Source organism: Numida meleagris, chromosome 3 (genome assembly GCF_002078875.1).
Source record: "Numida meleagris isolate 19003 breed g44 Domestic line chromosome 3, NumMel1.0, whole genome shotgun sequence".
Classification (NCBI taxonomy): domain Eukaryota; kingdom Metazoa; phylum Chordata; class Aves; order Galliformes; family Numididae; genus Numida; species Numida meleagris.
The window spans coordinates 72,693,340-72,709,501 of record NC_034411.1 but is presented as its reverse complement, the minus strand read 5'-3'; the positions used below and the strand labels follow the sequence as shown (position 1 = coordinate 72,709,501).

At 41.9% G+C, this 16,162-nt stretch overlaps 1 protein-coding gene across 2 annotated transcripts in view; it reads right to left on the bottom strand.

Annotated features, from left to right (window-relative positions):
* GPR63 (G protein-coupled receptor 63) overlaps positions 1–16,156 on the bottom strand; it is a 33,475-nt gene extending 17,319 nt beyond the window's left edge. For both annotated transcript variants that reach the window (XM_021391862.1, XM_021391863.1), the window contains exon 1: positions 15,774–16,156. The gene's annotated coding sequence lies outside the window, so the exon portion shown is untranslated. The remainder of the gene's footprint in view (positions 1–15,773) is intronic.

Genomic DNA, 16,162 nt, shown 5'->3' with positions numbered 1-16,162 from the left:
TTGAGGGTTCCCATTTGGACAGCTCAGGGTGAGATGACGTATCACAGATATTCAGATCCTGTGCAATACAGTCACAAACAACTGCTATATGTACATGACTGGCAAGGTTTGGAAATATTCTATGAATCATGAACGCTTTTTTTTTTTAACAAAAGATATTTGTAAGTCAAAAGTATTTAAACGAACCAAAGTGGTGATTTTTAAAGCATGTTGGTTTTTTTTAATGTAATAAAAGAGGCATCACTATTTCATTCTTTGATTTTTTTTTAAATAACAATGCAAACAAAACAAATATCAATTGAACAATTCAAATCCTTTGTAGGAGCGATCTTTGCAAGCACCTTATAATTTGCTGTTGCAAATAACTTTATAGCTAATTGAGTGACTTCTGCAATACTTGGTGGTTTTCTGCTACTTCAGAACTATTAAACAAACCGTACACCAAAACAGTTGTCACCCAGGATATAGTTACAGCATTCCCCAGTCCACAAACCTCTTATTTAAGAAAGATTTGCTACCATGATAAACTTCTTCAGTAATAAAAGAATAAAAGTGATTGATTTTTACACTATTTAAAAAAATAATAATTAAAAAACCACCCTACGCAGACAAGAATTACATCACAAGGCAGGAGTTACACATTAACTTCTGTTGTCTCCTGCTTCGGCAGCTCAAGATCTTAATTCTCTACTTATTTGAAAGCTGTTTAAGTACAATCAATTAACTCATCCTGCAAATAACATCAAAGCATCTCTTCAACTACATGAGCATATTTGGTTTCAATTTCAACATAAATCCAACCCTAAGAAAACATTGTATGAAACGTATCTTGCACCCAAGATAACTCTTCTAGCAGACCAATGAAAAACACTTTATTGGTAGTATACCTGGAATTGTCTCAAACACTTGCAAGATAAGACCATTGCCATGACAACATGCTATAGGCTGAAGACATGGTCAGAGGAGAAAGCTCTGTGGAGACAGGACGGATAGCCTTGTGCTGTCCAAAACTCCCATTTACTGTGAAGCTTTGGCTGCAGAGTTGTTGATGGCAAACTTGATGATGGCAAATTCCATAAACATAGCAGGCATAAGGATGCCTGAGAGAAGCATGAGGGGACTTAGAGACTTCGGTACCTTAGGGACTTTGGAACTTCTGAAAAAGCACCCTCGCAGACAGAGGACCCCTCCCCACAACCCCCTACATTGGCTGGACCAACACTGGAATCTGGACTGGTGATTTTTTCCTCTGTCGCTCCTTCGCCCCCTCTTCTCCCCCTCCCGCCCTGCTGCATTGTCTCCTCCTCCTCTTTCCCTCGTAAAGTTGTAAAGTAACGCAAGGCTTATTTTGATTTCTTATAAGGTCACATAGTTTAGCCATGCAGCTTATACAGATATAATTGTAAGAGTGCCAGTATTTTTAAGATAACTGTAGTATAGAGATTCTTATTAAAACTGATTATTGTGTTTGAATCTTGAGTGTCAGTTTCACTTTAATCCAGTCACCCCTCCCTTCCTTCACAGACAGGACATGACATCTTAATTTGGCACAGTCAGCAGGATCCTCTCACTGTTGGAAGTTCTGGAGATTACCTCGTAGCTATATGCCAGAGCAGCTAAAAGCCAGGAGGGGTATGAGGGATACTGACGCTCCACTTGGGGGCAGGAGTGTGGGGAAGTGACCTCCCAGCTATATGCCAGGAAGGCTGAAAGCCAGGAGAGGTATGTGCAGTGGCAAGCCATGTCTGCCCAGGAAATACTAGTGTTTGATTGCTCCCCCGTAACTGAGAAGTTGAAAAAGTATAATGCACGCCCTTTGCCACTGGGAATGACTTTGTCTCAGAACAATTGGCATGATCCCAGTGCTGTAGAGGAAAGGATTACAACCCTTGCTTCAGGGCAGAAAAAAAAAATGTGGCTGAGAAAAGGAAAAACCATGGTCCATGCTGTATTATGAGTGGTGTTGACAGTAGCTCAAAAGGATACGTATTTGAACAGGGGAGCAGAAGGGCAAAAAAACATAAGGGGCCTACCTCTGACAGGCAGAGATCAAGTATTACTATCAGAAGATGAGGTATGGGGATATTATGGGCCTGGAATTTACTTAACTACCAATGATCAAGAAGAACATTGGTTCTTAATTCAACTGCTTACTGGGCTAGAAACTCGGTTCCCTTGGAAAAGAGAGACCGGGTGTGTACAGAAACCCCAACTGTAAATCATTTGACAGAAAGTATGCAAAAGTATGCTTGTCTCCAAGTGATGCATGATAGGCAATTAATCTGGGAACAGCCTTCTCCTATGTTATTAGTAGCCAACCCCAGAGTGACACCCCTGATCCAGAGTCTGACAGACTCTTCGAATTTATATGCAGTTAAGTTACAAGAGTTACAAGATCATTTGCATGACATGTTGGCAACATGAGTCAGGCAGGATAGGGAAATCAAAGAGCGCATGACCCAGAGAGAAATAGCTCAGAAGGGTGGGATCCAGGGGGAGTACTGTCTTGTGTTCAAGAAACATTTAGATGTAGCATTGAGAGACATGGTTTAGTGGGGTTATTGGTGGTAGGTGGATGGTTGGACTAGATGATCTTGTAGGTCTTTTCCAACCTAGCTAATTCTATGATTCTATGGTTCTAAGTCTAAGCCTGCCATTAGGAGAACAGAACAGCAAGGAAATCAGGTTCCTCCCCATCCCCCCAGAGCAAGGAGAAGCATATTATGGGCTGAATATCAAGAAAGTGGTCTCTCAAGATTTGATAGAAGGCCTACCTACAGCAGCACTAAAGAAGTTTACCTGAGTGAGGTGTGATAAACAGAAAGCATCCCCTAGGAATGAGCAGATCCCTTGGGAAAAGAGAAGGGCAGAGCCAGGACCCTACGGATAGTTCCAGTGTTTCAAACAATGTATGTTGGTCCAGTTGTGACTGAGCTGCTGTTTGTACTACAGGAAACCCAGGTGACCTCAGAGCCAAGAACTACTGTATGTGGAATTAGTGTCCTCGAGGACTACTGCTGTTTACCTTTCAGTTTTTAATTTCAGTGGTCCCCTGTAAACCCAGATTGTAACAACATGAACTTTAGCAATTTATGGTGTGGGCTTATGTTTAAATCCGTAACACTGACAACTGAATTGGTGGAACATCCCCTGTATGAACACCTGCGTATGGCTGGCTTCACAATAGAGCAATTTAGCTGCCTTTTGTTTGTCCAGAGAACATTCTGTTGACAATATATTACCAACACATTTTCCAGGATTGCCTACACCATTCTCCCTTTTACAAAATTATACTACGAAATTTTAACATTAATGCTACAACGCTAAATTCGTATGACACAGGAACTATATCTGAATATTTGACTTCAGAAACATATCTTTTTCAAGTAGAAAATGTCTCATGGGCAGAAATGTTTTATTTCTGTTAACTGTATCAAAGCACAGGTGAATATGGATAACAGACAACTGGCATGTAATGATATAATGAATATAACCTATGCCAGCACACATTAATTCTGCCTTTGGGGTGGTTTTTGTTTTGTGGAACCACTGCTTACACTTATATGTCAGCATATTCTAGAGGTAGCCCCTGTACAATTGGTAGAATTATGACTCAATTATGATATGAACATCCTCCTTTACCTAGTTAGGTAAGGTTTCCACAACATACTCTAGATTAGACTTGTAATCCACATGTTAATTTATTCTTTTATAGGGAGGCATTAGAATTAATATTAAATTTGATAGAAGTCCCAGGATTGGTGCTACACAACTACAGGCAGTTGGAACACACTGCATGTGCTTTGGCACAAGGATTGAATTGGACCTCAAAAGGTATTACACCACTTAATAATGAAATGAGCGAAATGAAACAAGGCATTGCAAGGTAATTGACCGGTAATAGATTATTTCTTCTTGTGGCAAGATTTTGCAGGGATGTGTTGTTTTTACGCATTCAATGAATCAATTGCAATCAAAAATTATCTTAACCACATTCAAGACATTATTCAATATCTGCAAGAGAATGACAGTGGAGGGTGGCTAGATGAAAACTTGTTTTTGGACTTTCACTGAAAGGATGGCTAGTATCGCTTCTACAAACAGGAACTGTAATCATTATTATGTTGCTACTATTCCATATTGCATTATCACAAGTAAAGTCTATGCTTGCTTGTTCTTTTCTATTTTTTATGCATTATGTACAAATCAACATCATCAAAGACAAATTGTAAGATGTTTGAGTCATGGTGTGGAGGACTGGGCTACGATAAGAAATCACAGAAAAGACCAAGGGGTTTTTTTCAAACTATGTGACTGTTGAGCACATCTCTTGAATGCCAGACTGATTCCCTGTTAAGCTTTTTAAGATTCACAGGGTGGGGAAAAGGGCTTGTAAATATTGAAATTCTGATTTTAGTTATTTTCCTGTTCATAATTATTAGCATAGTACTCTCATAAATTATACGGCCTCCAGAATATTACTTCTCTTTTATCTGCTCTCCTCATTCTTGCTCTTCTTTTGCTCTATCTGCTATATTCAGATCACCACAATCTATGAATCATACATTCCTTAGAGTTGGAAGGGACCTCTGAGGGCCATCTAGTCCAACTCCCCTGCCATGAACAGGAAAAAAATGAAGTATTTGAGCTATGGGTTGGACTGTAGCAGACCAATGAAAAACACTTCTTCTGTGGTATATCTGGAATAGCCTCAAATGCTTGCAAGAGAAGACCACTGCCATGACGACACGTTAAAGGCTGAAGACATGGTCAGACAAGGGAGACCTGTGTAGACAGAGCAATCTTGCTCTGTCCAAAACTTCTGTTTACTTTTATGTTTTGACAGCAGATTTGTTCATGGTAAACACTGTAAATCCAGCAGGCACAAAAAGAATGCCTGAGGGAAGTTTTAGGGGGGAGGGGACAGACTTCAAAACTTTGGTACCTTAGGGACTTCAGAATTTCTGGATGAGCATTCCCACAAAGCAACCCCTCCTTCTGTTGGCTGGGCCAACACTGGAACCTGGACTGATGATGCTTTTCTCTTTCTGTCTCTCTTTTTCCTCACCACTCCCTTCAGTCTCTTTCTCCTTTCTTCTTCCCTCATAAGCTTATTTCTCTGTTTAGAGTGCTTAACTCACAATGTCTAATTTGACACCCATCAGAAGAAACCAGGAAATGAAACCCTTGCCAGTGTGCTATATATAAATCTCTTTATAGTCCCTAAAATATTCTTTGCGTTGGAATTACCATTACTCAGTACAAGATCTTGAAAAGGATACATATCAAATCAGAAGCAACGTTCCTCCTATATTTCCAAGACAAAAATGTTGATTTTAAACTACTTGTTAAACTGTCAATTAAAGTTTATTTTTTTCTGCCTTTCTCTAGGGTAGATGTGAAGTAATTTTGTCTGATTAATTATTTTCTCTTTATTTTTATCAAAAACACTTTCCTACTCCAAATGTCAAGCTCCTATTAGCAGCTCTCATGCACTCTGAGGTGACTGAAAATAAAAGCAGCTTTTGCCTACTAAATCATTGCATTTTCTATTTAAAATTTTTAATAATATATTTCTACATAATCTCTCCAATAAAAGTCAACACTATTACACATCATTATTTTGTTTACAAGATAAAAGATTCACTTTAACAAGACTTGTTCCAGAATACCTTACTGAAGTAGGGCTCTCATCCAGGTTAAACCAGCAGTCTAAGAGCCACAGTTAATCCTTCAGAAGAGTTTTATCTTGCTTGCTGTCTTTTCCCTACTACCTTGTTTCCTAAGGCCACTTTGCAACAGCAGTTAATGTGATCCACCAGCAAATTCTTCTCTTTCTTGATGGCTTTCTCATGGCTTCCTGCAGCTCCCTCTCCACCCAACAAGCATACAGGAGAGGAGAGAGTCTTCCAGGAAAGAAGCAATGGATCTTTCCAGAAGGAAATAGCCACCTGAACAATTAATCTGGCTCAATCCTAAAATTCCTTGGAAAAGGGGTATTTTAAGAGGAAAAATAATGATTTTATCCTCTAACAGCCAGACTCTGTTCCTGGCTATTTTCAAGTGATAAGACAGTGGCAGGTGCTGATCCATTTGCAGGCTGACAGTACTCCCATCAACGCAATAAAGCCAGCCATATGACAAACATGCAGGGAAAGGCTCTAGTGCACTTAACGTCATCTCCTCCAGCGACCTGCCTACCTGGCTGAAAAGGCCAGAAATTCTTCTCTCCAGTGTACTCTAAATAACAGTTCTAATGCTGGATGTTGAAGAGGTTTAACACTGCTGGAACACTGACTCATTTTCCAGAACATGTTTTATTGAAAATTTTATTTCAATTCAGAAAACATAGAATAGTTAATTCTAACAACCATCTGTACATACTTTAAAACCTTCCTCAGCCGTCCATTTCCTATTTAGCTCATAAACGATCTTTGCTTGGTAAGTTCGTATAATTTTTATCTTTACAATGAGCTTTTCAGATATCCTCTTTTCATTATAGAAGTACTTAAGTTTCTGAAGCTCTACAGACTCAGCCAGTGCCTGTTCTCATTGCAGAACTCTAATTTCTTTTCTTAAACAAAAACAACTCGTGAAATTCTTGCATATTGTCCCATTTTGAGTAAGTATTCCCCATAAATAATATGTTCAAATAAAGTTATAAGCACTTGCTCATATGCCGTAATTTACACCCATGTACGCACAGGATATAATCTCAAAACAGCAGAGCAGACTCCCTTGCTCCCGTGCTGCCCTTCACTATCTATCTTCTGTTGTCACTTTGAGGCTTTTGTTTGAAAGTGGGTGTAATTCTTAAAGTTTCCTATTGAATAAAGACTACTTATTCCTCTTACATTAAGCCATAATTCACATAATGCTGAGAAAGCGAGTACCACCAGCTATTCTTGTCTGTCAGTTTCCAACCCCACCAAGCTTGCAAGGAAAGGACTTCCACTGCAGGAAAACAAGGCACTTAGGAGAAAAGCAAGCACTGAGAAATAAGCACGTGGTTTACTACCTCTTAAATTACTACCTTGGTTAAGTGGGAATGGGAGCACCCACAACCCATCCATATACCCTTTTAAAAGGTTTGCGAGTATTTCAGACTATTCACAACTCAGGTTCCTGCCTTCTCCTTATCCAGTCAGTGGCAGTGGCCAGGTAAAATACATCTGTTTTATAGCTTACACATGAAGTTCCAGATTTATAACTTCATCAGGTCCATAGTAGTTCTACTCTTTCCCACATCCTTGAAATAATCTCAGTTTATTTCTTAATCTTAGATGTTCAGCAGGACCACGTTGCTGTGAGGCCTTTTTAAAACCATTATCTAACTACTGTCCTGTGGTTTTAATGACTATTTTAGGATCTGCTTTGCTGTACAGATTCTGTCCATTTTCTAATTTTAATAGCAAATTTTTGTTCAGTGACCCACACACCAGGTTGGCTGAGTGGGAATTTAAGGTATCTTCTGTAAACACTAACAAAGCAATGAAAATTAATGAAGTGTAAAATGCAGGAAATTAACTTCTCATTGCATCCTCAATTTATCTACGCACCTAAACGAGTTTAAAATACCAGCTTCAAGCAGCCTGATGTTCTAGGGACACTCAGCTGCCACTTCATTTATAGTCTGTTTCCTTAGCAACACTATAATCCATCTGGCTGCAGAAAGCTAAATTCCTAAACCATATCCTCCCGTACACCGGAAATAGCCTCAAAAACATTTATATTTTAAACAGCATCTAGTCATCGTGATTAGCTAGCACATAAATGAATCCAAAAGGCAATAATGTTCCTAAAGAACACACACAGACGCAAACTCTCCATCACTTCAATCAGTGATTCACATACTGTGAACAGCACGCAGCCTTTCAACTTCCAAGTGTAACAGCATCTCTCTCTTGACATTGTGGTCCTAAGGAAAGCTGCCAAAGACCCAGGTCCCTTGCGCTGAGAGGGAGAGATTATGCACGCTATCTTCCTGCAAGTTTCAGAAATGAAACTGTCTCTCTCATCTTTGTTCCACCAGGCCCAGCCAAAGGACATAGAGATGTACAAGAACAGTATGTTTTCTTAAGACTTCTCTATGATAAGTAATTTTAAAGACCTCTGATGCAGTGCTATTAACAGTAATCAGCAAAACCCAGTGAAAGCTCATCACATTGCAAAGGATAGCCACTTGTCTTAAAATACTTGCCCTTTAGGTTTTCACATCTAGAACTAAAAATATCATCTGTGAACGCTGAAACAAAAATTTAGTCCCCAGCAGCAACATTTACTCATTAAGAACCCAAGAATGATAACTGTGTTTTTCACCATTTTCACTGTGTTATCTGCAGCGCAATCCATGTCACAAACTCTGCTGCGGGAAAAGCACACCCAGCAGACCCCCCCATGCTGACTTGTCTTCTGGGAGCAGAGTTGGGTGTGATTATCTCTGCTACCAGTGGGTTTCCTTTAAGATACTTGTTAAATATTTGCAGCATTTATGTCAGAAACAATGTCAGCATAGGTGTCCCGCATTAGAAAGTGCTGTCCAGATGCGTGATGTTCCTTAGACCATGCATGCCACAGCTTCAGGCTAGCCCACAGAACAGTTTGTACCTTGTGTGGATCCAGCTCAATCCTAATCTCTGACTCAAGGCAACAGCCTTTATCACAATATTTTTCAACAACTTGCTGTAGTAATTTGTTACTGTACTCACCCAAAAACGTTAGGTAAGACCTAAAATAGTCAGGAAAATAGGTTTTGAGATTGGAGGATGACAAGCAATTCTGCAGTGATGGAGTCAAGCTAAGATGAAACTGTGAATACCTCCAGGGCATCTCCTACCAGGAAGAACAGATGCAACTTAAAATAGCAGAATGCATCTCACACATACGTCATTTTGCATGAAGTTGGCAACTCCAACCTGCAAACAAAATTCAGTTCTAACCTCACAGCTAAAATTCATAAATATTAATAAAAAATAATTTGTGTGTTGAATGACTTCTACATTACAGGAGAGACCACAGCAAGATCTCAGGAGGTTATCTATTAATCAGAATAATTTATGGATATAGTTGATTAAACTTGCTTTTTGAAAACATTTTCAAAATGCATGTAATCTGTTTGCTGCATAGATGACAGCACTTTGAATTACTTTGGACCCAGCTCTGTTGGCAGTTCCCAGACTGAGCAGCAAACTGGGCAGGCCTTTGGGCAACAAATTGCATGAAGCACTCATCAATAAGAAGCCCCAACTTCAGGTCTGACAACAGATTGTTTCCTTTAATAGTGCTGTTTTGTTCCCCAACAGCCATAGTCTTCCTACTAGGGCTGAGACTGATCTCAACTAATTTCAGGAGAGCACTGAAGTAACCACGTCATCTTGGTCAGCAGTCTGACATTATTATTTCTGGAAAGCACAAATAATCTAAGCTAAAATATATACCTGAAACAGCTATCTTGTTTCTTAACAGTACAGTGTATGATTTCCACTTCTCTAAGTAACTACATCTTCCTGTATGCATCTGAACTGTCTAAACAATTGGTCCAGAGGTACATTTCTACGTAACAGCTGCATAATGCTTCATATGTGCACACCACCCAGGAACAGAGACAGACTTGGAAAACAGCAGGGAAACCTGACAGAATGTATGAGGACTGATTTCAGCCTCGCTGACAATAGCTAGGAGCACATCACTGTATTGCCAATGTACTGTGGAGATGCTTTTTCAAGTCTATTATTTGTGGTGGCCTTGAAAACACGGATGTAATCCAACTCATTTGGATCTAGCAGTCTAACAGCAGAAGTGCTATTACCTGAAAATTTATGCTTTGATTTGATATTTCTAGGAAAGATGCCTGCAGTCTGAATCTGCCTTCTTATCTTACCAAAAAAAGATGGGAATGAGGAGAGAAAAGGTCTTAACTTAGGTTAGCCAACGCACATAGTCCCATCTCTATCCTTATAATAAATACAATGAAAATTTCTCATGGCAGACACAGATGTCCCAGCACCAGTAAGGCATAGCACAACCACTCCCTGTTATAAATACTCTGAACATGCCTTTGTGAGTCAGCGTTAAATATTGCCAAATTTGTTTTAAATGTCACCTCCTATCATAAATGACACACTTGGTGCTTGAGCAGACATGCTGAAGATTTGGTAGTGTGAAGGATGGAATTAATTTTTCAGCTCTACCAACTCATGTACCCTTCAAATCAGAGATAAGGGAAGAGGTGGGAAGCCCCACTGCTAGCCAGTTGGTTTGGCACCAGATGAGGTAAGTCCTCCCCACATCGCTCACAAATTTGTCCAGAGTACTCAATACACGCACATAAAGTTCTGGGGTACCAGGGCACACTTTTGAGGAACATGAAGGGCCAACATACTGCACACACTCTTTTGATGTTTCATGGCATGCCCGTGGCTAGATGTATGAAGGTTAGAGTTCAGTTTGGAGATTCTTATTTTGTTTCTTAAAATGATTTTGGTATAAGGGGAAGAACAAGAAATTTGGACAGAAATACAGCTTGAAATAATTATCTCAATTTAGAGTTTATGCACATATAAAAAGTATTCTGCATCACCAAGTGTATGTGTAATCAAAATGTCATGAATGTATTATGTGCATGCATTTCTAAACACATCCATAAGAAGCACGTACAACTCCAGAAAGAAACATCTTGAGAAAACTCAGAAGTGACAACAGAAAGAAGATTCTAAATCAAAGTGATCAAGCAATAGAAGGCTTGCTGGAGTAAATACTATCTTCTGAAGATTTTAATCAACGTAAGACATTGTGTTTTCAAATTACTTTTCACATCTGACAAAAAAAAAAGCCATCCATTTCTCTCATACCTTTTCTATCATTACACACAAAGAACCTTGTACAATCCTCTGTAAGGGCTAATTCTGTGAGTTACACTGATGCAGAAAATGTGCCCCAATAATCATTTCAAGTAGTATCAAGTATTGAGTTCTAAGAGAGAAGTATTATTTTTACAATTTGTATTTAAAATATACACTTTCTCCTCATTTTTTGCAGTTTTCCCCTCATTTTCAAAACTCTGACCACCTCCTGTCCGTGAACTTTTTCCTGTAAATCTGTGTCTATTGCAGTAATGTTTTTAAAACAGCTTGCACAAGACAGTGAAGTAATGAATAACATAACATAATGCTACTGAAGAACTGAGATATTACAGGGATAAACAACATTGCAGAAGCACACATCAAAATTAACTGTTGCTCATTCAGAACAGGTTTTAAATAAGGTATGTGACCATATACTGAATAATGACAATAAAGTTGAAGTTTGCAAAGGTGCTCACTGGGGATTAAAGTTCCCCAGTATTAGCTGCCCTAACAGGTGAATAGCAAGGCTAATAGAGGCATCAGACAGCAATCCAACCAGAGGTGGGATGAACCACTTCCTGAACAAGCTTTTTTTTCCTCCACTGACTGTACAAGTGCCTGGAAGACTAGCTGAGACTACATCAATGTTATCACAATCCATAGCTAATTTCTAACAGATCCCTAAAAGGAAGCCTATTGTCCGCAGGGTTCAATTTGCCATGCAGGGGTCCATACACCTAATGATGCTGAAAACCATCACAGGACAAGACAGCGAGTTTTCAGATCCTCAGGCTGAAGGTTTAGATTTACCTCCTAAACCACCAGCATCCATAATGACACAGGCACCTGCTGGAAAACATAATGCATGAACATGTGAGAGAAAAAATAGGAACTTCAAAGAGACTAGATGGCTGCAGATTAGATCAAGATAAAATATTCTAACTGCCCAATTAAAAATGACCAGCAACTAGAAATTATATATGAAATCAACCAAGGGAAGGATCTGGCAGAAAAACGCAGGAAGCAGCTGGCCAACAAGACAGCCCAGAAAGAACAGGGCAGTAAGAGGAAAACATTGTGGAGAAAACAACAGTAAATTCACCAAACAGCATTGCCCTGCAGATAACAGAATGGAAACCAAGCCTCAGCATTTCGCCATCCTTCTTAACTCAGCTACGTTATAGATAGATAACGTAGATAACATGGGAATATTGAGATAATCATCTTCACACTCCATCTATAAATCATGCTACTTCCCTTCCTTGTCTATCCACGTATGAATCACGACGTGTGGCTGCAGGCTCAGGTATTTAAAAGCCTGAACCAACATCTACAGGTTCTAACTCTGCTAAGGCAATGGAAGGGATGATAGATACTCCACAAAATAATTACTACATTTGTTTTAGGAAGGGACAGACTCTTACTTTTTAACATAAAAAAGTAAGTAAATGCTACAATAGTTTGAAAGTCAGGCTCACAAGACTTGAGAACTAACAGTTATGGAAGTCTAATTAAACACTATGACATAGTCTTTAATTACCTGACTAAACGCTGTTTATCTGTACAGAATCCAGCCTTCTTCAGAAGGCCCAGCACTCCGTTTCCCTGTATTACCGTGTGCTACCATATTTAATCAACACAAGCCAAACCTTGTTTTAGTAACTCCATGAAGGAGAAAATCAGGGAAGGGATGCAAAAAGCATCCACTGATTTTGGCTGCCTGATTTTAGACACTAAATGCTCTCAAAAAAAAAAAAAAAAAAGATCCTAGATCATATGAAGCAGAGCTCCCAAAGGCCTTATTACCAACACTTCATAGCTTTAAATTTTCAAACACTTCTGCGCTCATGTGGCCTGAACAACATTCCTTTAAACACAGCTTGTGTATAATCTCCATCTAGATCGAGGTAAATTAGGTTACAGTTATGCAAGAAATTTCTCTAAGTGCCGTTCAAACCAGTGGGACTCCTTCAACACCTCAACATATGCCCAAGTGCAAAGAACCTACTGAAATAGCGCTTCTGCACAAAGGGAGGAGGAAAGGATTGCTCACCTTTCTCCTAAAGAGCACACTGAGATTAATATTTTATAACACTTTATTCAAATGAAATTGAATGGAATTTCACTGAGACCTCTGCTTACACTGCCTGTTCAGGAAAGTACTTAAAGCACTTACCAAGTCCCATAACACACGTAAGGTTTAAATAAGTTATCCTCAGCTGAAAATGAGGCAACTAAACAATTTTCCTCAAGTTCAAACCACACCGCTAGCTAGGTTAGTAAAATAATGGCTGTTAGCAAGTACAGGGATAAAATACACCATTCTGTTCAAGTATTTTCTGTGTCTACGAGAGGCAGCGTGACCTGACAGATCAATTTTCAATCTGAGACTATTTCTGGATTCTACAACTGAGAAAATTCTACAATTGGATTCTACAGTTCCTTAGACAAATAGCCACACTTCCTCTTGTCTCACTTCCCTTATTTGTAACAATTAAATATGATATCCTTGAGAATTGCTTTGAAAGTTATTTATGAGACTATTACGTGAGTTAGCCTAGATATATCCATATCCAAAAAGCAAGCACAGCAAAAAATGTAACATTTACAGCATTTCATTATTGAACCAAATTGTGAAATACTGCAAAACTGTGCACCAATTTTGGTGTCAAAAAAAGACTGTAAGAATGGCCAAGGTCCACAAGATTTATTTAAAATATCTACTCTAATAATTTTAAGACTAGTAATATCTGCTGGCATCTAAAAGTAAATAACCTTCTCCAGAGCATTTAAAAAAAAAATCACTCACTCTGCCCAGCTCAGTACTGTTAGCAAAACAATTTGGAAAATATCAAAACAATATCAGAACACAAGCCATGGATGGGCTCACATCTAGCCACTAGGACTGCTTATGGACACGCAGTATCCCACAAGCATGCTCCTGGAAAGCACATGGAAGTTGTGCCAGCCCTTCTCCTGGTTCTGCTTACTCTCCTTTACGTGCAGGTGGGAGAGCCACCAAGCCTCCATGTGCCCCTCTCCGCACTCACCTGCACAAGGAGAAAGCAGCAGCCCTGGCAGGTATCAGCAACTGAAAAAGGAAAGGAGCGTTTTGCAGTGCCTGAGCTCCTTGATGCAGGCAAATTAGATCACTGTGACTGAGCACAGGCTTAAGAAAGACTACTTACAGCGTTACTGATAGACTATGCCTGCATCAGTGCACCAAAGAACAGCAGGAACTATTTCTGGGCGATAGAGCTCAGTTGATGACACAGACCGCCGACCTGCTACAGACTGGCACAGCGTGCTTCACACCCTGGCCCACTACAGCTCTCCCACGCAACCCTTGAGCGTGACTTGGATTCAGCAGGGGCCAGGAAACAGTCCCAGCAAGTTGCTCATATATAGCTCCCCTGTCTGGGAAGAGAGAGGTCAGCAGCACTGGCAAGGGCTAATCCGTGCCGACTGGATTCAGGGCCAGAGAACGATCCTGGAGATATTTATTCACAGGTTGAGAGAAGACACAGCATCTCCAGGCTTTATCTGTTGTTATTCTCACAGGAAGATTTTAAATGGCAAATACCACGAAATACACAAAAGTTATCTACACCCTGTAGCATACAAGAAAATTAGAAACGAGTAGAGCTCATCTTGGCGTGTTCCTACTTCCTCGGAGCAGGCACACTTTACACATGGTCTAATGATATCCACTGTCCAATTTTGTTTTCTTCAGTTTAAAAAAGAAAAGTTCTCTATACATTTGATGTGCCTTCTTACAGCAAGGCCACTGCCTAATGAGTGAGTCACGCAACAACAGTGTAAGGAGCCGGGTTTCTGAGGGACGATCATCTGCCAGTAAATATTTCAACTGAAAGTTACTTAGAAATGGTAACAACTAGCAATTAGTAGAATTATTAAGTCTGCTTTCATAGACTGAAAATATAATTACAAGTGAATCTGTGATGTTATCCTGGAAACTCAGCTACAGCAATGCTGACAATTTCACAAGAGCTAACTGCAAAAAGATCCATAAAAAGACATGGGAGAGCTGTCAGCAGATTGCTGTCTAAGCGATACTCTTTGAGATCTCTTCACAACTTCGGGTACCCAGGAAGAGCCTACGTAACCGATACAGAACTCTCTCTATTGTAATCCAATCCAGTACGAACACACAATTTTGGTTAGCAACCCCTCTGAGCTCGACCGGGAACGTGCCAGCTACACCCAGCCCCGTCCATCAGAGCCGTGCCCGTTCCTACCGCATCCTTCTCGCACAGCCCATTTCTTGAAAGCGTCAGGCTGCTTTGCGAGGTGAACTTCACGACGTGCTCCGTGAGCTACCGTAGCCAGCTCTGTATTACCGACTTTTAAAAGCCAAGTACACGCGAGACCACGCTGCCCGCCCAAAGGGAAAGTGCACACGTTTAGAAAAGACGAAATAACAACCGGTATTTTTCAGCGAGGCACTTCTTTTTGCCGGGAGTGCCTCCGGTGCGCCCCGTATCTGCCGGCGCCAGCAGCGGGATCCCCCGGCCACCCCTCCCGCACGCCTACATGCCGGCAGAACGCCGCGGAGCGAGCCCCGCGGATCGAGCCCAGCCCAGGGCCGAGCAGCGCGCCGGAAGCGCCGCTCCCCCGCCCGCCGCCTCCGGAGGAACCCCCGCAGCGCGGGGCAGCGCCCAGCCGCGGCGGCAGGACCCCGCGGCCCCTCCGTCCCGCCGCCTCCCGGCCGCCCCGGGCCCAAGCAGCCTCCTCGGGGCTCCCAGCCCGGGACGGCCTAGCGCAACCCGCGGTCCCCCCGGCCGGGGCGGGCGGGAATGCGGGCAGCCGGCACGGCCGTGGGGTGCCCGCGGGGAACCGAGCCCGCTCTCCTCGCTCAGAGCATCCCGGGCAGGGGCAGCCCGGCCGCCGAGCGACGCCTCGCCTCACCTCGCAGCGTGGCCGGCACCCCGCAGAGCCCCGCGCAGCACGAGCCCGGACGGAGCCCATCCCTCCGGGAAGTTTCCTGCCGTCGAGGCGGCCGCGGAAAACAAAAGCTTCGAAGACGAGAGGAGGAGGTGGAGGAGGAAGGGCAGCGCGGGCAGGAAAGCGAGGGGCATCGCTCTCCCGCGGCGCCGCTGCCCGTGCCCGCCAACCCCGCGGAGGGCAGCCCACTCAGCGCCGCCTTCCCATGCGCTCCGGTGCCGGCTGAGCTGCACGGGCAGCGCCGCGGAACCGCCGGACCGAGGAGCGAGCAGCCGGGCGAGCCGCCACCTCTTCTTCCCCCCGCCTTCCTCCCGCCCGACCGCCCGCGGCAGCCACCCCGCGGCCGCCCGTCC